Source organism: Panthera leo, chromosome C2 (genome assembly GCF_018350215.1).
Source record: "Panthera leo isolate Ple1 chromosome C2, P.leo_Ple1_pat1.1, whole genome shotgun sequence".
NCBI lineage: Eukaryota > Metazoa > Chordata > Mammalia > Carnivora > Felidae > Panthera > Panthera leo.
Genome location: NC_056687.1, coordinates 34,690,435 through 34,715,306, shown reverse-complemented (window position 1 = coordinate 34,715,306; position 24,872 = coordinate 34,690,435). Strand labels below are relative to the sequence as shown.

The 24,872-nt window shown below is 35.5% G+C and overlaps 1 long non-coding RNA gene across 7 annotated transcripts in view; it reads right to left on the bottom strand.

The window, feature by feature from the left end:
* The window catches only part of LOC122198901, a 277,047-nt gene that overhangs the window by 218,332 nt on the left and 33,843 nt on the right, over window positions 1-24,872 (bottom strand). For 6 of the 7 annotated variants that reach the window (XR_006193209.1, XR_006193206.1, XR_006193205.1 and 3 more), the window contains exon 4: window positions 615-651. The exons of the other annotated variant lie outside the window; for it this stretch is intronic. This is a non-coding gene — a long non-coding RNA (uncharacterized LOC122198901). The remainder of the gene's footprint in view (window positions 1-614; window positions 652-24,872) is intronic. 7 annotated transcript variants of the gene reach the window in all.

The window sequence follows — 24,872 nt, the reverse complement described above, 5'->3', positions numbered from 1 at the left end:
AAAATATGTATAACTAATTACAAAACTACATAGATATTTGTACTTAATTGGAAGATGGATAGAGGTAGCTTATTATGATTTTGCAAGGAAAAAAAAAAAAAAACAAAGCCCAAGTAACTATGATGTTTCAAATCCAAGAAAACTATGTATGCTTAAAAAAGTGAAATGTCTAGCTATAATTATTTCTTTTTACATCCAGGAATTAACCAACTAACTAAATATAACCTATATTAAATCAGTTCTACATCATAACCTCAACTTTAAAGTGGAAATCTTAGTAGACAAAAATCTTTTGCTAAGGAACTATTCAAAATATTTTCAAAAAGGTTTTATTCCTGCAACTAAGAAATTTGAATTAGAGATGCATAATAATAAAACATCTACTTAATGAGTTTTTTACATATTGATAGACAAATATGTAGAAAACGGTTTTAGTCTTGTTGAAACAAAATGGTCCTGATGTGCTTTATGTGTTCCTGACTTATTGTGAAATATATTTTAATTATTCAACAATTACTATCTTACCTATAAAAGGAAATTGTCTCTTTAAAGAAGTAGGATAAAAAAAAAATAGGCCAACTTGTTTATGAAGCAAAGTATTTTCATCCACTTACTCATAGTTCTTGGCTTTTGACAGGATGTCTTTGACATCTGAAATGGAAATATTCACTCTATAATTACACAACTTTATATTCATATATATATATATATGTATATATATATACGTATATATATATATACGTATATATATATACATACTCATGCTAAAAAAATTAGATGAGCTTATTTGAATTGCATAGGCCATCCATTAGAATTGAGGAATTTATTCAGTTGGGTCTATAATTCCTAAGTATATCCTTATATGACATTGCAACTTTTTCCTGCCAAGTATTTGTACATAGTTGTTTTTTTTTTTTTAAGTTTATTTATTTATTTTGAGAGACAGAGTGAAGCCAGAGTGAGCCAGAGAGAAGCAGAGGGAGAGGGAGAGGGAGAGAGAGAATCCTAAGCAGGCTCCATGCTGTCAGTGCAGAGCCCAAAACAGGGATCAATCTCATGAACTGTGAGATCATGACTTGAGCTGAAATCAAGTGTTGAGCACTTAACCAACTGAGCCACCCATGGTCCCCTATCTATACATAGTTTAAAAGTTACAAAACTTTAATATATAGTTACATCTTTTGGCCACTTATTCCAAATAAGTCCCCATCAGAACAAAGGCAATTTATGCCTTGCATCATGATCCCTAGTAACTAAATTACAAAGGGATTAAAATGCACAGGTGATGAATGGTATAGATATACAAGGAATTTTTTTTTAATTTTTACATTTATTTATTTTTCAGAGGCAGAGAGAGATAGAGCACAAGTGGGGGAGGAGCAGAGAGAGAGGGAGACACAGATTCCGAAGCAGGCTCCAGGCTCTGAGCTGTTAGCACGGAGCCTGATGTGGGGCTTGAACTCACAAACCATGAGATCATGACCTGAGCCAGAGTCAGACGCACAACTGCCTGAGCCATCCAGGGGCCCCTACAAGCAATTTTTCATGCTGTGCTTTAATTTAAGAAGGGGACATGTATAAATGTTAGTTTGAAAAGCAGAAACTTTCAAATGATTTACAGTTTTCCTATATAAATACTGTGTATCCTAATCTCTTTTTCAGATTCAACTTTCTTGTGGGTCCAATGAGAATAAAATGGTTTCTAGAGAAGATTATATTTTTAGTTACTAAAATCTTATTACCTTTATTGAGATATATTTATTTTGAGACATTTAATCAACACTTAACTTATTACAACAAATCTCCTGTTCCTAACACCCCATTTATATTTTACCATTATTTAGGAAACATAGCTATCAAAATATTACAAAATAATGCATGTATTAGTCAAAGATGGCTACAATTATGCTAGATAACAAGCACCCCAAAAATCTGTGACTTGTAAAAACAAACATTAGGGCACCTGGGTGGCTCACTTGGTTAAGCGTCCAACTGGGGGTGAGGTCATGGTCTCATGGTTTGTGGGTTTGAGCCCCGTGTTGGGGTCTGTGCTGACAGCTCAGAGCCTGGAGTCTGCTTCAGATTCTGTGTCTTCCTCTCTCTCCATATATAATCTAGGATACCGAGTTCCCATTGCTTTTTGTATTTCTCTGGTAGTACACACCATAGTCTAACTTCTGCATTATTTGACTTGTCATTTACTGAATGCCACCTGTCAGTCCTTCAGAAGCTCTATTTTGCATATTTCCTGCATCTTAGCAAACTACAAGCTCCCTCAGATCAAAGGCTGTCTTACTCATCTTTGGCTTCTCTGTGGGGCCTAGCACATCTCTTTCGCACAGTAGGTTCTCAATAATATTCACATTTAAAAAAATGGTTTTGTAAGAAAAGATCTCAGTAATTTTTATTCATTTTGTCCAGGAGTTTCACAAAATGATATAAAATTTTACTCTAGGCTTCAGCAAAAGCACCTGGATCACAGACACTCAATAAACTGTAACGGGGTCATTAGAGGTAATTGGATCTATTTGAGCCAGGAAAAGACTGTGCCATTTGCCTTGAGGTATTTAAAATCAAAGATAGAACCTCATTTGTCTGGGATAATTTGAGTGTTGGTCTGCATAACAGTTGTGACCCCTTCAGACTATTATGGTTCTAAATTAAGGATTTTGAACATTCAACTAGTAAATGGTAAACTGACAAAAATTAGGATATACACTCACTAACTTGTAACACATTATTTATATGATTACAGATGTCTCCAAAGTTATTAAATATTTTTACTTATATAGAATAAAGTAGCTAAAATATTATATTTATAAAGTTTTTTTAATCCTCATTGATCTTTTTCCTATCTTCCTTAACTACTGCTTTTATATGCCACTAATTGCCCAAAAACATAATGTAGCCCATTACTTCTTTATAGGCTAAAGAAATTTAAATTTTAAAGCTAGAAGAGACTAGAAACTATTGAATCTTATCTGTTAATTTCACACACTAGCAACTGAGGTGCATAAAAATCATTATTAAGGTCTTAACCTATCAGAAGTTAAATTGTGACTGGTCTCCTGACTCCTGATATAATATTTTTATTTTATCATCGTTTGCCTTTTTAAACTCTTCTGTTTTTCAAGATCTCTATGATGAGACTCCTTTATAAGTACTTGGATTTATTTCCAACTTTACCCTCAACACAAGTCTTTACTCAGGGTAATTGCCTTCCATTATACAAACTTTTGTTGGGAAAAGTCTTCCCTTAAATTCCCTGCTGTCCAACTCAAAGACTGTCCTTCCTTATGAAACAAACTCTGCTGTTCCAAATCGCAGTGACTCTGGAGACTTCAAAAGCAATATTTTTGTCATCTACAGGTTTAAAACTCTAACTTAGGTGCCTTACATAAAGACAACTTTCAAGCAGTTTATAATACAGCTGGGGAGAGTAAACGTGTTCATGCAAACAGGGCAAAAGATTATGAGTGTTCTAAAATGGTCACGGTGAGCTGTAGGAGCACAAATAAGAGGGGTATTTAGGTAATATCTGGTGTAAGCATTTAAAGATGGTAAAAAGTCTATAAAGAGGGAAGGACAATATGAGATGATAGGTAAGCATTGCTCAAAGGCAAGAGTTATACAGTGCAAAAGGAAAGCAGCAAATATCAAATTTGGCAGGGCCTTAGGGGTTAAGCAGGGTAGTGAAGAAAGTGTAAAACAGGAGTAAGTCAGAGTGAAGCTTTATCTAGATAATATTAATTTCCAAGAAAAGGTACTTGAACTTCTTTCAAGAACATGAAAAAATATGAAATATTGAGAGTATTTGAGCAATGCAATATCTTAGTCAGAATTTTGCTCAGGAAAATTAAACCAGCTAGAGTCTATAGGATGAACTGAAGAAGGACGTAACTCATGCCAAATAGACCAGTTGGGAATAGAATGCTATAGTTCAGGAAACGGTTAACAAGGGTCTGGACTAGAAGAGAAAAGCCCCTGGTCTCTAGAAGAGAAAATAGGGGCTCAAACGTGTAACAACACTGGGATATAATCAATATGATTGGGTCATTGATTGGATATAGAGAAGAGAGAGAGAAGTAGTTAACAGACACGTCCATAGAGAAAGAAAGAAAAGAAAAAAGAAAAAACACAGAAGAACATCCAAGTATCACAGAGGAACATAATTACATTTTTAAAAAAGTATTGAGTTCTGGAGCACCTGGGTGGCTCAGTCAGTTAAGAGGCCAACTCTTGGTTTCAGCTCAGGTCATGATCTCACAGTTTGTGGTTTTGAGCCCCACATCAGGCTCTGTGCTGACAGTGCTTGGGATTCTCTTTGCCTTCCCCTCTCTCTGCCCCTCCCCTGCTTGCACTCTGTCTCTCTCAAAATAAATAAGTAAACAACAACAACAAAAGTATTGATTTCTAAGTTAAATCCACAACATGCATATTATATGTTCCACAAATTAATATGTATATTTTAAATACAGCAGCAATTTAATGCTTAATTACATACTGACATTTTGTTTATTAATTGTTTCAGCCATTTCCATCTTCAACAATAGGAGATACTTTCTGAGGCAGGGAAAAAAGAGGAGTGGATGGAATGAACTGACATGTAGAAAATCATTACTACATTTCACGCTCAGCATAATATATATGCTGCTATTGCCATTTTACAGAAAAGGAAACTAAAGCACAAAACTATCAGCTAGATTGTATTTCCAGAGAAGATATAATGTGTCCCCATTTTTAGTGACTCCCAGGACTTAGTGACTGTCAAAGTTATCAGTGAGTTGAGGTTCTGGGAAACAGATTTTGGCTGAATATAAGAAAACAAACAAACAAACAAACTTTTCAACAACTATAGCTGTGAAGTTCAAGAAGAGAACTGAGATCTATGGGGAAATTCTAATGAGTTTATGTAGGTATGCAATCTATAATCAAGGGAAATCACAAAAGTTTTTGTCTCAAATTGTTTCAATATAATAATTGATATGTGAGTAAAGTACACAGAAGCAAATATTAGTATTTATGGACATATAATATATATTTGTATCTTTTTCTTATTAAAGGTTTTTGCTTGATTTTCCCAGAACCTCTTCATTAAGAAAACGATGCATATTTTTAAAATTTTAATGTTTATTTAACTTTATTATAATCTATGGAATGTATGTGAACTGTGTGTGACTTCCACAGTGTCTCTTTACTATCAGTCAGTAATAGCTTGACATGCAGAAACAGAAATGGTACCCTGTATAAAATGAAGGAAAGCTTCTTTGTCAATAGTCAGGTATATTTCAACAGCTAAATCCCTTCCAAAAACCCACAGCAAGGTATGATGAGATAGCAAGGGCTGAAGAATAAAAAAATTAGAGATCCACAGAGAAAAAGGCACAAATTCTTATTTAGGGCAAGAGAAAGTCTAAAACCCCCTAAGATTCTACTAGATTCCTTTTGTGGGGGGGGAGTCTATGTCTAAAACAAGACTTAATCCCCTGGCTCTTGGAGTTTATCACAATGGCAGGAGCTGGGCAGATTCATGATAGTTAACTCTGGATCATACATAAGATTTCTTCAGCTACTTAGGGGTCTGCATCAGGGAGAATTAATATGCCTACATGTGTGATTTAATGCTATCCAAAAGTATATTTTTATTTTTCAAAAAGAGAAACTGAGACTGAGGGAAGCTAAGAAATATTCTGAACATTATAGAATGGGTCAAGCCAACATTTTCATTCAGACTCCAAAGTTCATAATCTTTACACTATACCAAGTAGTTGTAATATTACCTAAGCAGGTAAGAGTTTTTCTTAAAAAAATGTTTCCAAATTAGGATTCATATTTCAATTCCCAATTTGTTTTACTATTTGAATGGCTGTATAGATCATAAAACAAACCTCTGGATCTTATACTATCACTGGAACTTAACCTTTAATTCCTCTTGATATTTCTGCTTAAAAGTAGATTTTTCCCTCATTGATTTTTTTTCTCATAAAATCTCAAAAATAGTTTAATATTTATAAATTCTAACTCTTCTTGACCAAACCTTCAGATAAAAAGAAGAAAAAAAAAGTCAGCAGAACTATTTACAAATTAACAACAATGCAAAAAACATAGAACACCCAGAAATGACAAATAAAGAAGAGGTCCCAGATATCAAACAAGAAAATTGCAGAATAAAGAGAACAAAATAGCAAGTAACTATTTAAAATACTGCTAACCAGAGGCCCCTGGGTGGCTCAGTCAGTTGAGGGTCTGACTCTTGATTTCAGCTCAGGTCATGGTCCCAGGATCATGGGATTGAGCCCTGTGTTAGTCCCTGTGCTGAGCATGGAGACTGCTTGAGATTCTCTCTCTCTCTCTGCCCCCTCCTCCACTTGCTCTTTCTCTCTAAAATAACATAAAATAAAAAAATTAATAAAATAAAATAAAATAAAATAAAATAAAATTAAATTAAATTAAATTAAATTAAATTAAATTAAAATAAAATACTGCTAACCAAAGGAAAAACCAAGGAGATATTCTGAATTTGGGCAGCTTTCTTTTGACCATTTCCAAATGAACACACCAAAATTAGATGTTTGGTCTGAAACATAGTCACTTGTGATTAGAGTGGGGTATTCAGAAAAAGGTCTCTCTGTTCATTTAGACTATTAACCTCTACACACACACACACACGCGTGCGCGCGCGCGTGCGAGCACACACCTACAAATACATCCACAAAAGCCAACTATAAATTACTTTTTAATATGAAAACAAGCACTCACAATCTTCTGCACATGTGATTCTATATATTTGTATGATTCAGAGAACACTGTACCAGGTATAAAAGTAGACTTAGATTCTAAACTGGTTTATCCCTTATTAATAGAGTGACTCGAAAAGTTACCAATAACCTTGTGCCTCAGTTTTCTTATCTGTAAAGTAAAGGAGTTGGGATGGATGATTTCTAAAGTCATTTCCAGCTATATGATTATATATGAATCTCAGACAAGTGAGATGAGAAAATCTATGTGGCTGTATTGAATTGTCTTTGTCCTTGGTCCTGAACAGCTTCAGACTTTAGGGCTGATTCATTATAGTCAGGGAGGAAAATTTCCATTTCAATTTCTAAGATAATCATGGCCAGGTTTAACCCTTTCAGATTAAATGTTAATTTTCTTATTTTTCTTAGGCCTCTATATTTGTTATCCCAGGACTTTCCTATAATTAGATGTCAGTGTTTTGATTAATTCTGTATTTGCTTCAGGAAAGTACCTACTTTTAGCCCTTAGATTATTTCTAATGTGTGTGCTCCCTGCCCTATCTATACTTGCTCTTGTGCTTTTATGCCTTTTTTCTTGCACCTAAGCAGCACTTTACTTTCACTGATTATTCTCTTTAAGAGCCTGATCTTTCCCTTTAAGATTCAACAATTATGGTCAATAATATACAGAATGATGTACCTCTAGTTCTTCTTTGTTTTAAACCAAAAACATTTTATCTCAGATATAGAAAATCCTCTTGTTATTGTTTATTCTTATTCCCAAACATCTATAATTTCCTTAAAATAATGGTAATTAAAATGTCCATAAAATATTTTCCAAAGTTTTAATTATTGTATAGGCAAGAATAAATATGTTCTACTTATATAACTTAAAGCATAGCTTACCATGCTCCATAACTCAAAATTAGAAAATTATAGTAAATCAACTGGTGTGCGCATAAGAATCACTTTACCAAACTGTAAATTTAGTGATGAGGTAACTAAATTCAAAAGTTCAAATGGCTGATCAAGTGGTAATTTATTAATGTGTTTTTATCACTCAAACATACGTAATGATATATTGTTTTAATTAGTAAATGGGATATACAAATGATAAAGAATACTTTCTGTCTTTCTACTCTTTCTTTGTTGATCATATCTAGAGGTTGTCTGTAGCCTGAAGGAGAAACAGATGGATTGATAAATAAATCTTTACTGTATAAAAACTTAAATAGGAAATCATTATCCTAAATAAAAGTCTCTGAATTTCGGCACTGATTCATTTTTATTTATTTATTTGTTTATTTATTTATTTATTTATTTATTTATTTATTTATTTATTTATTTATTTAATTTATTTACTTTAGTTTATTTCATACCTTTAACTTATTTCTTTAATTTATTCTACAATGTCTAAGGCAGACTTCCAAGCTGCTGGCACTAGACAAGGACTCAAATACAGAATAGAGGGTCACAAACTGACTCCGCCAGGGAATGTTTAGATAAACACTACCATGTAATAAGCATAAACACCAATTATTGCCAGGACAGATGAGTATGACAGTGACATTACATTTCTGCTTTCTACACACACTTCTGAAGTAGTTTTAGTTTTAGTTCTTTTCTGAGTTCTCTTACCCTTCAAGACTATTTTTTGGGAGTATGAAGGTACAAAGAAAAAGAAAGTTATCATTAAGAAACAGTTCTCTAGAGTTTCCCAACTGAAGCTGTTGATGAAGCTCTTACATGTTAGATACCTCGATTGTTAATTCTATAAAAAATTGTCCCAAATTTTAGTGCTTTTCTAGAGTCTAGCAAATAATTCTAAATATCTCCACTTGCTGTGCAAGAAAATGAAGCCAGATTATCAGCTTCTTTGGATAGTTATTTTTATTATTATTATTATTATTATTATTATTATTATTATTATTATTATTATTTTAGTGTTTATTTATTTTTGAGAGAGACAGGAAGACACAGTGTGAGCTGGGGAGAGTCAGAGAGAGAGGGAGACACAGAATCCGAAGCAGGCTCCAGGCTTCGAGCTGTCAGAACTGTGAGATCATGACCTGAGCCAAAGTCAGACACTCAACTGACTGAGCCAGCCAGGCGCCCCTACTTTGGATGGTTCTGTAAAGTGATGCAAACAATCAGAATCACCTTTTATTGTGAGCATTCTCCAAGCGAATTTTTGGTTATATAGTGCAATTTATGTTTATAATGACTAGGTAAAAATTTGTAATATATTAAATTTATAATATAGAGTTGTGATTTTGTTATATATATATAGTTTATTACACACAGAGTCCTTTTTAAATAATTACTGTGTACAGTAAGTATATTTATACTCATATTATGCCTTTCATAACAAAACTACATTTTAAATGTCTCTAGTGTCATGAGTGCTTTTTTAATTTACAAAAATATTTATTGAGAATCTGGTATATGTCAGACACCCTCAATGCATCAGTAACATAGCAATGAAGAAATCCTGACTTGAATAATAATTGTTGGGAAATAATATTCATACTGTTTGAAGTAGTTATTGTTTTCTTTAATATGGTATATAGGAATATGCTGCAATGAAACAATTACTTTTTGTAATTTACTTATGGTAAAGCAATTTTTTAAAGACAACCATTACAATTGCTAAATATTCTCATGACCAATTACCTTCATATCATCTTGGCAGTTCGTTGTACTGAAAATCTTGTTTCCATACAACTATTAATGCTTTAATTTTATTGCTCTCATTTTATGCATGATGGTAATGGAAAATTGCACACAACTTGTTGAATCTTGCAGTTCCACAAGATAGTTCATCTTTCTACTTTACTGTGACTGGATAATATCCTTTCTGTACACAATGTGTTTGTTCTTCTAGCTCATCTCTTTCTATTTTATTTTCTGTCCTACCTCTTGAGTTTGCTATTATTCTTCTTCACCCCCTACCCCATTAACAAACTTTCCAGCAAACTTGACTCCAGGGTTCCTTTGTGCCACCCTGAAAAAAGAACAGTATGTGAAATATGCTTTAATAGCATGCCCTTGCTGCTTATATAAAGAAACACCGTAGGTAAAATAATGTTCCATATCTCTGTGATATATTGCCATTTGTGACATGATTTCCAAGGGACTATAACTTTATTTTATTTTTTCAGTGACTTTACATGAAGTATTTAATAGTAAGTTTCTGTATGAGCATATCAACTAGAAGAAATGTTTACTGGTCTTGATTAACCGGAAATTTCCCTATTATTAAGTATTGTGTGATCAAGTACATTTTTCTTAAACTGCCAAAAACTTAAAGCCAGGAACCAATCCAAGCTTTATGGGACATCAGGCTTATATAATTTTGGGAGCCTTGTTTCAGAAAAAAGAATTTAAAATTATGAACACAAGGGGTGCCTGGGCGGCTCAGTCAGACAAGGGTCTGACTCTTAATTTCGGCTCAGGTCAGGATCTCAGTGTTCCTGAGTTTAAGCCCCGCATCTGGCACTGTGCTGATGGTGTGCAGCCTGCTTGGGATTCTCTCCCTTTCTTTCTGCCCCTTCCCCATTCATGCTCTCCCTCTTTCTCTCTCAAAATAAATACATAAACTTAAAAAAATAATAAAATCATGAATACTAAATTAGGTACAGGGCTGTGGAAGAGCCTCATTCTAGTTCAGGGCTTTTGAAGCTGGGGCCTTATCAACAACATGGCAAATCCACTTCTGCTTGGAACCTAAATTTTATTCCCAACTGCTACTATTTTCCTCTATCATCATTTCTGAATGCACTAGGTACCCTCTTATCCTTACACAACTGCAATCTAATTGATTGATTAACTGAAATTTCTGGAAAATATGGAAATTTAAAAAAATTACATATACATGAACAAATATATACTTTAAATTAACACATGCAAATATTCATTTTTCAATCTTTTGATTGATATCCAAGGCTTTTTATATGGTTAAAGAATGAGCTAACAGATATTTCCTACTTAATTTCCCCCATCCTCACCTTTTACAATTTAATTTGTACATTTAAATTTTGCATTAATGGTTTAACATTTCCTATACTATGCTTTTACAATAAACTACCTCAAAATTGTTTCAAAATAGGTGGACTAAAGTTATCATTCATGACTATTTGTACATAGATTCTCTATTTTGTAGATTGTCCATGGCAATATTGTATTACATGGTTGATTACCCTAGCCCTTTCTGAATTGCTTCCTTTGGTTATATTTGGCATATGCTATGTAAATAAAATAGAATTCATCCCACTCAAAACATATGATAAAGTTTTTATTTTATAGAATTTTGAACTATCTATGTTACTTCAACTTTCCAAAATCCTAGGTAGTTGATAACTGAATATACCTTAGGTGTCATTTCTTATACACATGAATTATTTATACTCAAAAATAATAGAGATGGGAGATTCTTTTTTTTTAATCAGTAGGTAAAAGTAGAAATGAGTCAATATGCTAACATAGCTTTTGTGTTGTATTTAACATTTTAAATTTACATAGAAACAAATTATAAAAATATTAGCTGTCATCATCTGTCTTGTCACATAACAGTGAATTGCAAATAGTCACTGGTATTTTCATTTGACCTTGTGGTGTGGAGTTTTAAGAGCATGCATTAGTGCACAGATATGTATTATCCTTTAAAATCTGCATCCAGTCACGTGGGTTCAGTTTCAGTATCTGGTGCTATCATCTAGAACAAAAATAGGTTTTTCTTTCATCTGTACAGCATAACAGAAGAATTTGAACCAAAGTCAGATACATATTCTGAAGGAAATCACTGTCTACCCTTCCATGAGAGAACTAAATTTTAGTAATTTACTTCAAGTTTTAGTTGTGCAATCAATTAATTTCATACACCTTATGTTGCCTCATCCAAGATGGAGTGATTTTATTTTTTAAAAACCAAAAGATAGGTTGCTTCATAGTGTGCACCTTGCTATGAGCTACAGTAATTTTTGTAAGTCCATTAATTCAGGAAATTTGATTTTACACCATTTTGCAGACCAAAATACCATGTTATTGCATGGATGAGAAAGAAAAATTAAATACTTCAAAATATTTTCTCAGAAAAACTGTTAGTTTAGGTTATTTTAAAAAATATACCTAAGCCAATAGGCCTTATAAAACTATAAAATTAAAGAATATGAGTCCTTTTAGAATCAACAAGCTTAAGTTCTTTTCTGAACACAACATAATCACACATCATTATAAGCTGTCATTTCTGAAACTTGGTCATTGTTTGAATGTGTGATAGCCCAATATTGGAGAAGTACCTAAAATGGATCATGAAAAGGATTGGGGATTAAGAGTGATGCCATAACAGAATGGACTGAAATTACTGGCACTGTTAGGCCTGCAAAACCTAAAATAAAGAGGAAATAAGACTGAAATACATTCAAATATGGGAGGTATTTAATAGGCTGAACTGTGTGACTTTTCTACTAACTTCAGTGTTATGTTTACAAAATTAAGAAACATTTTTTAAGCATTTCCTTTCATAAAAATTCTAAACATAGGTGATTTGTCACTTTAGGATATAGTATATAGTAAAAATATAAAATAACTCATGCAAGATTTAGATATGCATGAATTACAATTGGGTTACTACAGGAAATGAAGAATCTTGACAGAACTACTTCTGATCAAAGCAAAGAGAGTAACCACACCTTGGTGCTCCTGTGCAATAGAATGTTAAATAGACAAATAGCAATTTATCTGTAATTATGTTTCATTTTTTCACTTTGATTTTCACAACACAGGTTATCATGAAAAATAAATGATCTAAAGAAGTATCGCTTCGAATGAATATAAGGAATAATTGATTTATAAGACAATTCATTCTATTTCTTCCTCTAGTGAAAAAATATATTAGTTACAATCATGTGTATATTTACAATAAAGTTTAAGATAGTACAAAAACTCATTGAGATTCCTTGCTTCATAGTGACTACTAAAGTATTAGGTATTGATGGCATAAATCATGGGTCCACTTTTAGGATATATGTTCCTATGAAACAAAATTGGCAGCTTATTGCAATAAGCATAAGTATGTCATTAAAGACTATACATGTAACATTCTAAAAATGCCAGCTTGCCTTTAGAATGGCCACAAATTTTCATTCGTAATTCTTGTGCTTATCTGTCAGGATAGGCTTAATTATGCTATAGTAACAAACAACTCTAAATGTCTCAGTGGTTAACCCAGCAAATGTTTATTTTTTTTTCTTACTGTGTACAATCAGTACAGACCAGTTGAGGGTTTTGTTCATTGTCTTTCAGAGACCAGGCTGATGTGTATGTTGTAGCTATTACTTGGAATGCTGTGGCAGCAGGAAAGACGATTTATGAGGATCTAACTCTGTCAATTAAATGCTCTGGCCCAGAAGTGGCCGATGTTACTCGTGTTCATGACTCCTTTGGCCAGAGCTAGTCACATGGGCTCACCTGAGGAAGCCAAGTAAAAAGGAAATCATGAAAGAAAATCCCACCAGGTAGCCAGAGCAGAAAGAGTTGGTGAAGAGCACTAATGATTTCCACATCGTAGCACCAACCTTAATGTTGTAAAGGCAACTATTATTGATTGAATAGCTCATTTAAGTGTTGACTTCTTTAAAACACAACCATGACTAGAAAGTAATATTAATAGGCCACTTTTTCTGACCAAGTCTAGTAAAAGAACCCTTCTCAGGATCCAACTCCTGCTGAGAAGCCTTGCTAAGGTTTCAGTGCACTTCAAAAGCCTTCTACTAATTGTAAGTTTGGATAAAACTGCTATTTTGAGAGGTTAAGTGATGTCAGCTACAAAAACACTTCATCAAGAGTGGTCAGCTCTTGGCAAGCAATCTGCCTCACTGGGAAACAAAGGTCTAAAGAAGGGAATAACAGGTAAATACCGTTATCGCTGTTTTAAACTGAGACTGATTTCAGCCTTTAAAGTTCTTTCGTCAAGGCTTTGTTGAAAACTCAGTCATTTTATGGATAAGTGTTTTGCCAAAATACCTTTTGACTGGCTACTATTAGATAATGCATAACTAATAAATTGAGAAATAGATTGAAGTTTAAAATACAGGAACAATTTTCCCAGTCCATTAAGGATATGAGAGAAAAGAATTTTAGGGATGGTTTAAAAAATACAGCAGTGTGTGAATCTCAGAACATTATCTGTGTGGTGGGAACAATGAATAGTGGTTAGTTTCACATGATGTCTTATATTCAATTTCTTATTTCCTCTGGAATGATGAACATTTTGAAAATGAAATAGTGGTTTTGAGGATCAAATAGCAAAGCTTTTAGTGGGTGTTGCTTTTAGTGGGGTTTTGAAATATTTTTTGTGGCATGCTGATTTTACATAATAGGTCATAGATCCCCCCAATACTAAATTTATTAAATAATACTTAGCATAAATGTTTCAAACTTTGTAATTTTATTTTATTTTATGTGTATTTTGAGAGAGAGAGAGACACACACACACACAGAAAGAGAGTGCAAACAGAGGAGGGGTAGAGAGAGAAGGAGACAGAGAGAATCTTAAGCAGGCTCAACACTCAGCATAAGCCTAATATGGGGCTCGATTCCACAACCATGAGATCATGACCTTGGCCAAAACCAAGAGTTGGATGCTTAACTAACTGAGCCCCCCAGGCATCCCCAAACTTTATCTTAAAGTATTGGGAAGCTAGAATGACAGGAGAATGTACATATTTTAATTTTTAATGCTTTGTATTTCTAATAATAAGATAAAAATATAAAGAAAAGATTACTAACATTTAGAATATAGCAACCTAATTATTTTTATCATTAAACAAAAATACTAATAGCTAATGTTTTTTTGAATGTTTACTACGTTCCAGGCATTATCATTATAAAAAATTTATTTTTATTCACTAATTTTATTCTCCCTAGAATCCTCTATTGTAGGTACTATTATTATTATTAGCAATTCACAAATGAAGACATTTAAAACACAGTCTGATTCCAAAACCTTTGTATTGTCATTGTTTTGAGAATATGGGCTTTAGAGACAAAGTAACTGAGGTTCGAATCTTGCTCTGCCATTTAGTAAAGTAGCAACCACTTTGGATTAATTTTTAAACCTTTGTAAACATCAATTTCTTCATTTGTAAAAGTCATGAACTTTTGGTGAGAAAAAAGTATAACCAAGAGGCAAAATTGTTTAGTAAACTTGTCTTTCCCTAAGGAGGTATCCCCCCCCCAAATATCAGCTAATATTATTCTTCTTGTAATCATTAGATATACAGGGAAGCATTTAGCATAATGTCAGGACTATAGTAAGTACTTAATAAATACTGTTTTTCTTTCTTGTATATATGGAAAAATCTTAATAGACTGAAAAATAAAAGACTACATCACACGTGAAATGGATTTCAACTGGGATGAAATTCCACAGGATTATGAGAATGTGTCTGTGAATGACCTTGAAATGAAAACCCAGGGGATATTTTGAATTCTGTTTCTAAATTTAACCGTGTCATCGTCTCATATTATTTCTCTCATTGCCAGGGAGTTTGGTGTTCATTTAATATATACTGGGTACATTCTTCAAAGTATCAGCTTTCAAATCCTGGCATTGAACCAGTTTCAATGACTATTCACATTTCCTACAGAGGCATAGTGGAATTTAATAAAAGATCTGTGGTTTGGTGGGGGAATAGGGTATCAGGGTATGAGAGATTTGTGACGGCTGATACATTTCTTTCTTCTTTTCAAAAGCAAAATTCACAAAGTGCTTTAAATTGCTGACAAAATTATAACTGAATATCAGCACCTGTAAATCCAAGCGTCACCACTGACTATTAAAATGAATGTAGTGCTAAAGTGTATTTGAGGTTCAGTGCCCTAAAAAAAGTTCTCTGGGAGCCAAAAGTAGCTCCTGTACTGTCTGATTAAAGATACCTGTCTGCAAAACTAAATGATGCATCAACATTGCAAGCTCAAATCAATTTAATTGATTTGTGTGTATCATTATCCTATCCGTTATGTTTATGTTTTCAATTGTCAAAAGCAGACTTTGCCGATTAAGGAATGTGTTACAGATACAACATTTAAAGGATGGGGAGTCCAATCATTAGTCTATATCATACAGAGCTGGCCAAGAACATTACTCTTCAAAAATGGAAAAATAACAGTTTGAGGAATAGGTCTGATGACACATTAGCTCAACAAATCCAAGAAGCTAATGCAGAAGTGGTGTTACACTTAAAAGACGAGTTTGATTTCCAGAATTGCCAAGTAAAAGTTACAAAAGTTGACTGAAGATAAACTTCACCCTACTATGTTAGCTTTAGCAAATTGAAAAGTGATGTCATAAAAATCCTATTCTGATGGGTCGCCTAGGTGGCTCAGTCAGTTAAGTGTCTGACTTTGGCTCAGGTCATGTTCTCACAACCCATGAGTTCAAGCCCTGTGTCAGGCTCTGCCTTGATAGCTCAGACCCTGGGGCCTGCTTCAGATTCTGTGTCCCTTTCTCTCTCTGCCCTCTCCAGCTCATACTGTCTCTCTCTCTATCCTTCAAAAATAGACAAACATTAAAAAATTAAAAAAAAAAGAATTCTATTCTGAATTAGCTACGATTTTTTTTTACTACTAATTGCCATTAAAATGAATTGTTCAAATAAAGCTGAAAGTATGTATGACCTTGGTTATTTATAATAAGAAATAGCTACACACGATACCATTTTTTGTTTATCATTCCTACTAAGTTTTGGTTAGAATAAAAATATCAAACTATAAAATTTAAAAATATTAAACTTCTTTATTGATGCTAACAGATTTGAAATTTAAAATTTCCATCTGTATAGGGCATATTTAAACTTATTTGATATTATCTTATTGATGGAGATGAGGAAAAGAGAATATATATACCAAGCTATTATGGATGAAAAGTACTTTAATTTAAAAAAAAATAAAACAGACAAAGTGACAATCTTGTGTGGTTGGCTACTACTGATTACAATAAAGGTTTATGGGCACCTGGGTGGCTCAGTCAGTTAAGAGTCCGACTTCAGCTCAGGTCATATCTCATGGTTGGTGGGTTTGAGGCCCGACTGGGGCTCTGTGCTGACATCTCAGAGCCTGGATCCTGCTTCAGATTCTGTGTCTCCCTCTCTCCCTGCCCCTCCCTAACTTGCACTCTCTCTCTCTCTCTCTCTCTCTCTCTCTCAAAAATACATTAACATTAATTTTTTTTTTTTTTAAAAAAGAATAAATGTTTTATTTCCTAGTATTTCTAAACTTCATTTCACAAGGAGATCAGGGAAGAGTGTGGTGTAGGAGGATGCTGGGCTCACCTTGTCCTGCTGATTGCTTAGATTCCACCCACGTTGGCCTAAATAACCCAGAAAACTGCCAGAAGACTAGCAGAATGGACTCTGTGGAGCCAAGCATAGACAAGAAGCCCATGGGAGAGGGTAGGAAGAGCAGAGACTCGGTGCACACTACATGGACTGTTGGGAGGGAGCCAGGCAGTGGAGGGGCATCCTGTTGGGCAAGGCAGAGCCCCTGAAGTCTGGCTTGCAAAAGCAGAGGGGCCGGATTGTATGAGTTCTGACAGCCAGTGGGACTTAACATCTGGAATTCTTAAAGTCAACAGCTCTGCTCTCTGAGAGTGGGGAGTGCGAGAGGACGCTGGGAGGGAGAGTTGTTAAGTCCCGGAAGGACAGACCTGGGGGATGGGGGAGGACAAAGGCACTGGCAAGCACCATTTTCCTCCCCCATCCCCCAGCTGAAATTCCAAAGGGAACCAGTTCCCCTCACCGAACTTGCTTGCACCCCACAAACACCAACACTGTGCTTCTGTGGATCCATCCCTCTGGCAGGCCTGCCTTCCTCCTAATGCTGCAGAGCCCCTCCCGCAGGGGACCACTGAAGGGGACCAGCTAAGCCTGCCCCTCCCATCCCTGTGCACTTTGCGGATCCACCCCGGCTAATACGACCTTGGCCATGTCCCATAGAGCATCACCACAAGACTGGCAGTGTGCAAGTAGCCCAGACAGGGGCCACACTACTGCACAGTGAGTCCTGCCCCTGGGAGAGGGGAAGATAAGGTACACACCAGTCTGACTGTGGCCCCAGAAGTGGGCTGGGGGCAGATATCGGGTCTGACTGCAGTCCCGCCCACCAACACAAGTTACTCCGGACAGCACAGGGGAAGTGCCCTGCAGTTTGGAGCTACTGCAGACACTAGCCAAAATGATGAAATGGAAGAATTCTCCTCAAAAGAAACTCTAGTAATTAGTGACAGCTAACGAATTTATCAAAACCGATTTAAGCAATATAAGGGAACAATAATTTAGAATAATAGTCATAAAATTAATTGCTGGGCTTGAAAAAAGCATAGAGGACAGCAGAGAATCTATTGCTACAGAGATCAAGGGACTAAAAAATAGTCATGATGAATTAAAAAATGCTAAAAATGAGGTGCAAATAAAATGGAGATGGCCATAGCATGGATTGAAGAGGCAGAGGAGAGAAGAGGTGAATTAGAAGATAAAATTATGGAAAAAAGAGGAAGCTGAGAAAAAGAGAAATAAAAAAATCCAGGAGTATAAGGGGAGAATTAGAGAACTAAGTGATACAATCAAACGGAACGAAATCCATATCATAAGAATTCCAGAAGAAGAAGAGAGGGAGAAAGGGACTGAAGGTGTACTTGAACCAATCATAGCTGAGAACTTCCCTGATGTGGGGAAGGAAACAGGCATTGAAATCCAAGAGGCACAGAGAACTCCCTTCAGACGTTAACTTGAATCAATCTTCTGCATGACATATCATAGTGAAACTGGCAAAATAGAAGGATAAAGAGAAAATTCTGAAAGTAGCTAGGGATAAACAGGCTCTAACTTACAAAGGTAGACACATAAGAATAGTAGCAGACCTATCTACTGAAACTTGGCAGGCCAGAAGGAATGGCAGGAAATCTTCAATGCGATGAACAGAAAAAAATGTGCCGCCGAGAATCCTTTATCCAGCAAGTCTGTCATTAAGAATAGAAGGAGAGATAAAGGTTTTCTCAAACAAACAAAAAATGAAGGAATTCATCACCACTAAACCAGCCCTACAAGAGATCCAAAGGGGGACTCTGTGAGTGAAATGTTGCAAAGACCACAAAGTACCAGAGACATCACTACAAGCATGAATCCACAGACATCACAATGACTCTAAACCTATATCTTTCAATAATAACACTGAATGTAAATGGACTAAATGCTCCAAACAAAAGACATAGGGTATCAGAATGGATAAAAAAACAAGACCCATCTATTTGCTGTCTACAAGAGACTCATTTTAGATCTGAGGACACTTTCAGGTTGAAAGTGAGGGGATGGAGAACTATCTATCATGCTACTGGAAGTCAAAAGAGAGCTGGAGTAGGTATACTTATATCAGACAAACTAGACTTTAAATTAAAGGCTGTAACAAGAGATTAATAAGGGCAATATATAATAATTGCAGGGTCTATTGATCAGGAAGAGCTAACAATTATAAATGTCTATGCATCAAATATGAAAGCCCCCAAATATATAAAACAATCACAAACATAAGCAACCTATTGATAGAAATGTGGTAATTGCAGGAGACTTTAATACTCCACTTACAACAATGGATAGATTATCTAGACATGGGATCAATAAAGAAACAAGGGTCCTGAATGATACATTGGATCAGATGCACTTGAAAGATATATTTAGAACTCTGCATCCCAAAGCAAGAGAATATACTTTCTTCTCGAGTGCACATGGTACATTCTCTAAGGTAGATCACATACTGGGTCACAAAACAGCCCTTCATAAGTATACAAGAATTCAGATCATACCATGCACACTTTCAGACCATAATGCTATGAAACTTGAAATCAACTACAGGAAAAAGACTGGAAAACCTCAAAAGCTTGGAGGTTAAAGAACACCCTACTAAAGAATGAATGGGTCAACCAGACACTTAGAAAAGAAATTAAAAAATATATGGAAACAAATGAAAATGAAAATACAACAATCCAAATGCTTTGGGATGCAGCAAAGGCAGTCCTGAGAGGAAAAGACATTGCAATTCAGGCCTATCTCAAGAAACAAGAAATCCCAAATACAAAACCTAAGAGCACACCTAAAGGAAATAGAAGCAGAACAGCAAGACACCCCAAACCCAGCAGAAGAAGAGAAATAATAAAGATCAGAGCAGAAATAAACAATATAGAATCTAAGAAAACAGTAGAAGAGATCAATGAAAACAAGAGTTAGTTTTTTTGAAAAAATGAACAAAATTGATAAACCTCTAGCCAGGCTTCTCAAAAAGAAAAGGGAGATGACCCAAATAGGTAAAATCGTGAATAAAAATGGAATTATTACAACCAGTCCCTCAGAAATACAAGTAATTATCAGGGAATACTATGAAAAATTATATGCCAATAAAGTGGACAACCTGGAACAAATGGACAAATTCCTAAGCACCCAACCACTTCCAAAACTCAAACAGGAAGAAATAGAAAACTTGAACAGACCCATAACCAGCGAATAAATTGAATCAGTTATCAAATATCTCCCAACAAATAAGAGTCCAGGACCAGATGGCTTCCCTGGGGCATTCTACCAGACATTTAAAGCAGAGATAATACCTATCCTTCTCAAGCTGTTCCAAAAAATAGAAAGGGAAGGAAAACTTCCAGACTCATTCTATGAAGCCAGCATACTTTGATTCCAAAACCAGACACAGACCCAGCAAAAAAAGAGTACAGGCCAATATCCCTGATGAATATGGATGCAAAAATTCTCAATAAGATACTAGCAAATTGAATTCAACAGCATATAGAAAGAATCATTCACCATGATCAAGTGGGATTCATTCCTGGGCTGCAGGGCTGGTTCAACATTTGCAAATCATTCAATGTGATACATCACATTAATAAAAGAAAAGAACCATATGATCCTGTCAATCAATGCAGAAAAAGCATTTGACAAAATTCAGCACCCTTTCTTAATAAAAACCCTCAAGAAAGTCGGGATAGAAGGAACATACTTAAACATCATAAAAGCCATTTACGAAAAGCCCACAGCTAATATCATCCTCAATGGGGAAAAACTGAGAGCTTTCCTCCTGAGATCAGAAACATGACAGGGATGTCCACTCTCATCGTTGTTGTTTAACATAGCGTTGGAAGTGCTAGCATCAACAATCAGACAACAAAAGGAAATCAAAGGCATCGAAATTGGCAAAGATGAAGTCAAGCTTTCACTTTTTGCAGATGACATGATATTATACATGGAAAACCCGATAGACTCCTCCAAAAGTCTGCCAAAACTGATACATGAATTCAGCAAAGTCGCAGGATATAAAGTTAATGTACAGAAATCAGTTGCATTCTTATACGCTAATAGTGAAGCAACAGAAAGACAAATAAAGAAACTGATCCCATTCACAACTGCACCAAGAATAATAAAATACCTAGCAATAACCCTAACCAAAGATGTCAAAGATCTGTATGCTGAAAACTGTAGAAAGGTTGTGAAGGAAATGGAAGAAGACACAAAGAAATGGAAAAACATTCCATGCTCCATGGATTGGAAGAATAAATATTTTTAAAATGTCAATACTACCCAAAGCAATCTACATTCAATGCAATCCCAATAAGAATTGCACCAGCATTCTTCTCGAGGCTAGAACAAGCAATCCTAAAATTTGTATGGAACCACAAAAGACCCCGAATAGCCAAAGTAATATTGAAGAAGAAGACCAAAGTGGGAGGCATCACAATCCCCGACTTTAGCCCCTACCACAAAGCTGTAATCATCAAGACAGCATGGTACTGGCACAAAAACAGACACATAGGCCAATGGAATAGAATAGAGACTCCAGAATTATACCCACAAAAGTATGTGCAACTAATCTTTGACAAAGCAGGAAAGAATATCCAATGGAAGAACGACAGTCTCTTTAACCAATGCTGCTGGGAGAACTGGACAGCACCATGCAGAAGAATGAAACTAGACCACTTTCTCACACCATTCACAAAAATAAACTCGAAATGGCTAAAGGACCTGAATGTGAGACAGGAAACCATCAAAACCCTAGAGGAGAAAGCAGGAAAAAAACCTCTTTGACCTCAGCTGTACCAATTTCTTACTTGACACATCTCCAAAGGCAAGGGAATTAAAAGCAAAAATGAACTATTGGGACCTCATGAAGATAAAAAGCTTCTGCACTGCAAAGGAAACAACAAAACTAAAAGAGAACTGATGGAATGGGAAAAGATATTTGCAACTGATATATCAGACAAAGGGCTAGTATCCAAAATCTATAAAGAGCTCACTAAACTCCACACCTGAGAAACAAATAATCCAGTGAAGAAATGGGCAGAAGACATGAATAGACACTTCTCTAAAGAAGATATCCAGATGGCCAACAGGCACATGAAAAGATGCTCAATGTCACTCCTCATCAGGGAAATACAAATCAAAACCACACTCAGATATCACCTCATGCCAGTCAGAGTGGCCAAAATGAACAAATCAGGAGACTATAGATGCTGGTGAGGATGTGGAGAAAGGGGAACCCTTTTGCACTGTTGGTGGGAATGCAAACTGGTGCAGCCGCTCTCGAAAACAGTGTGGAGGTTCCTCAAAAAATTAAAAATAGATCTACCCTATGACCCAGCAATAGCACTGCTAGGAATTTATCCAAGAGATACAGGAGTACTTATGCATAGGGGCATTTGTACCCCAATGTTTATAGCAGCACTCTCCACAATAGCCAAATTATGGAAAGAGCCTAAATGTCCACCAATTGATGAATGGATAAAGAAATTGTGGTTTATATACACAATGGAATACTACATGGCAATGAGAAAGAATGAAATATGGCCTTTTGTAGCAATGTGGATGGAACTGAAGAGTGTTATGCTAAGTGAAATAAGTCATACAGAGAGACAGATACCATATATTTTCACTCTTATGTGGATTCTGAGAAACTTAACAGAAGACCATGGGGGAGGAGAAGGGGAAAAAAAAAGTTACAGAGAGGGAAGGAGGCAAACCATAAGAGACTCTTAAAAACTGAGAATAAACTTAGGGTTGATGGGAGTGGGAGAGAGGGGAAAGTGGGTGATGGGCATTGAGGAGGGCACCTGTTGGGATGGGCATTGGGTGTTGCATGGTACCAATTTGACAATAAATTTCATAATTAAAATAAATAAAAATAAATAAACTTCATTTAACTGGGCAAAATAAACAAATTGAGGCAACAAATAAAGGCTCATGTCCTGCAAATGCTACTTAGGAGGAGATAAGCCAATGTGAAGAAATCCCTCTTCTCCCCATTTCTCACCTAAAACATTCTGGAAAATGGATCTGTGAGGAGCAGCTCATTCTTCCAATGATAAAAATTAGGTTAAAACTGCATACAAAAGTTGAATGTTGCCATCTTTATCCCAAAGTACGTTCCTATAGGGTGATCCTACTCTTTTGAAAAATAGTTAGAAAAAAATCAAATAAACTGCAGGGAAACAGCAGATCCAAAGCCCAGGAAGAGTTAAGACCAGCAAAGCAATCACCTGCCACATCCACTGTGAGCATAGGACCATATCTTGATAGTGTTAAACCTTAAAACCAACGCTGGAACATTAGGGATAATGGACAGTGGATACTATCACTCTCTTTTTGGTGGCCCACACCTCTAAAACAGAGGCTCTTTCTAAAGCTTATTTGGTGAGGGGCGCCTGGGTGGCTCAGTCGGTTGAGTGTCCAACTTCGGCTCAGGTCATGATCTCATGGTCTGTGAGTTCGAGCCCCACGTCGGGCTCTGTGCTGACAGCTCAGAGCCTGGAGCCTGCTTTGGATTCTGCATCTCCCTCTCTCTCTGCCCCTCCCCCGCTCATGCTCTGTTTGTCTCTGTCAAAAATAAATAAACATTAAACAAAAAATTAAAAAAAAAATAAAGCTTATTTGGTGAAAACTAACAGGACTTTATTTTATTTATTTATTTTTACAGAACTAGAACAAATAATACCAAAATTCATTATGGAACCACAAAAGACTCTGAATGGCCAAAGCAATCTTGAGAAAGAAAACAAAGCTGGAAGTATCACAATCCTAGATTTCAAGGTATACTACACAAAGCCATAACAATCAAACCATATGATATTGGCACAAATATACACACAGAGGTCAATGGAACAGAATTGAGAGCCCAGCAATATACCCACTTATCTGGTCAATTAATCTATAACAAAGAGGCAAGAATATACAATGGGGAAGAGACACTCTTTTCAATAAATGGTGCTGGGGTAACTGGACAGCTACACGGAAAAGAATGAAATTGGACTTTTACACAACATACACAAAAATAAACTCAAAATGGATTAAAGACCAAGGCCTCTGGGTGGCTCAGTTGGTTGAGCATCTGATATCAGCTGATCTCACTGTTCTTGAGTTTGAGCCCCACATCGGGCACACTGCTGTCAGCACAGAGCCTGCTTTGGGTCCTCTGTCCCCATCTCTTCCCCTTCTCTGCTCATGCTCTCTCAAAAAATAAACATTAGAAGTATGGATTAAAGACCTATATATGAGACCTAAAACCATAAAACTGGTAAAAGAAAACATGGAAGTAATATCTTTGGCAACAGCCTTAGCAACATTTTTCTAGATATGTTTTCTCAGGCAAGGGAAACAATAGCAAAAATAAACTATTGGGATTACACCAAAACAAAAGGCTTCTGCACAGTGAAGGAAACCATCAACAAAAGAAAATGACAATCTGCTGAATGGGAGAAGATATTTGTAAAAGATATATCCAATAAGGGGTTAATATCCAAAAAATATGAATAACTTATGGAACTCAGTAACAAAACCCCAAATAATCTCATTAAAAAATGGGCAGAGGACCTAAATAGACATTTTCCCAAAGAAGACCTACAGGTGGTTAGCAGACACATAAAAAGACACAGGCTCAACATCACTAATCATCAGGGAAATACAAATCAAAACCACAAGAATCACCTTACAATTGTCAGAATGGTTAGAATCAGAAAAAGGAAGGAAGGAAGGAAGCAAGGAAGGAAGGAAGGAAGAAGAGAAGGAAAGGAAAGGAAAGGAAAGGGAAGGGAAG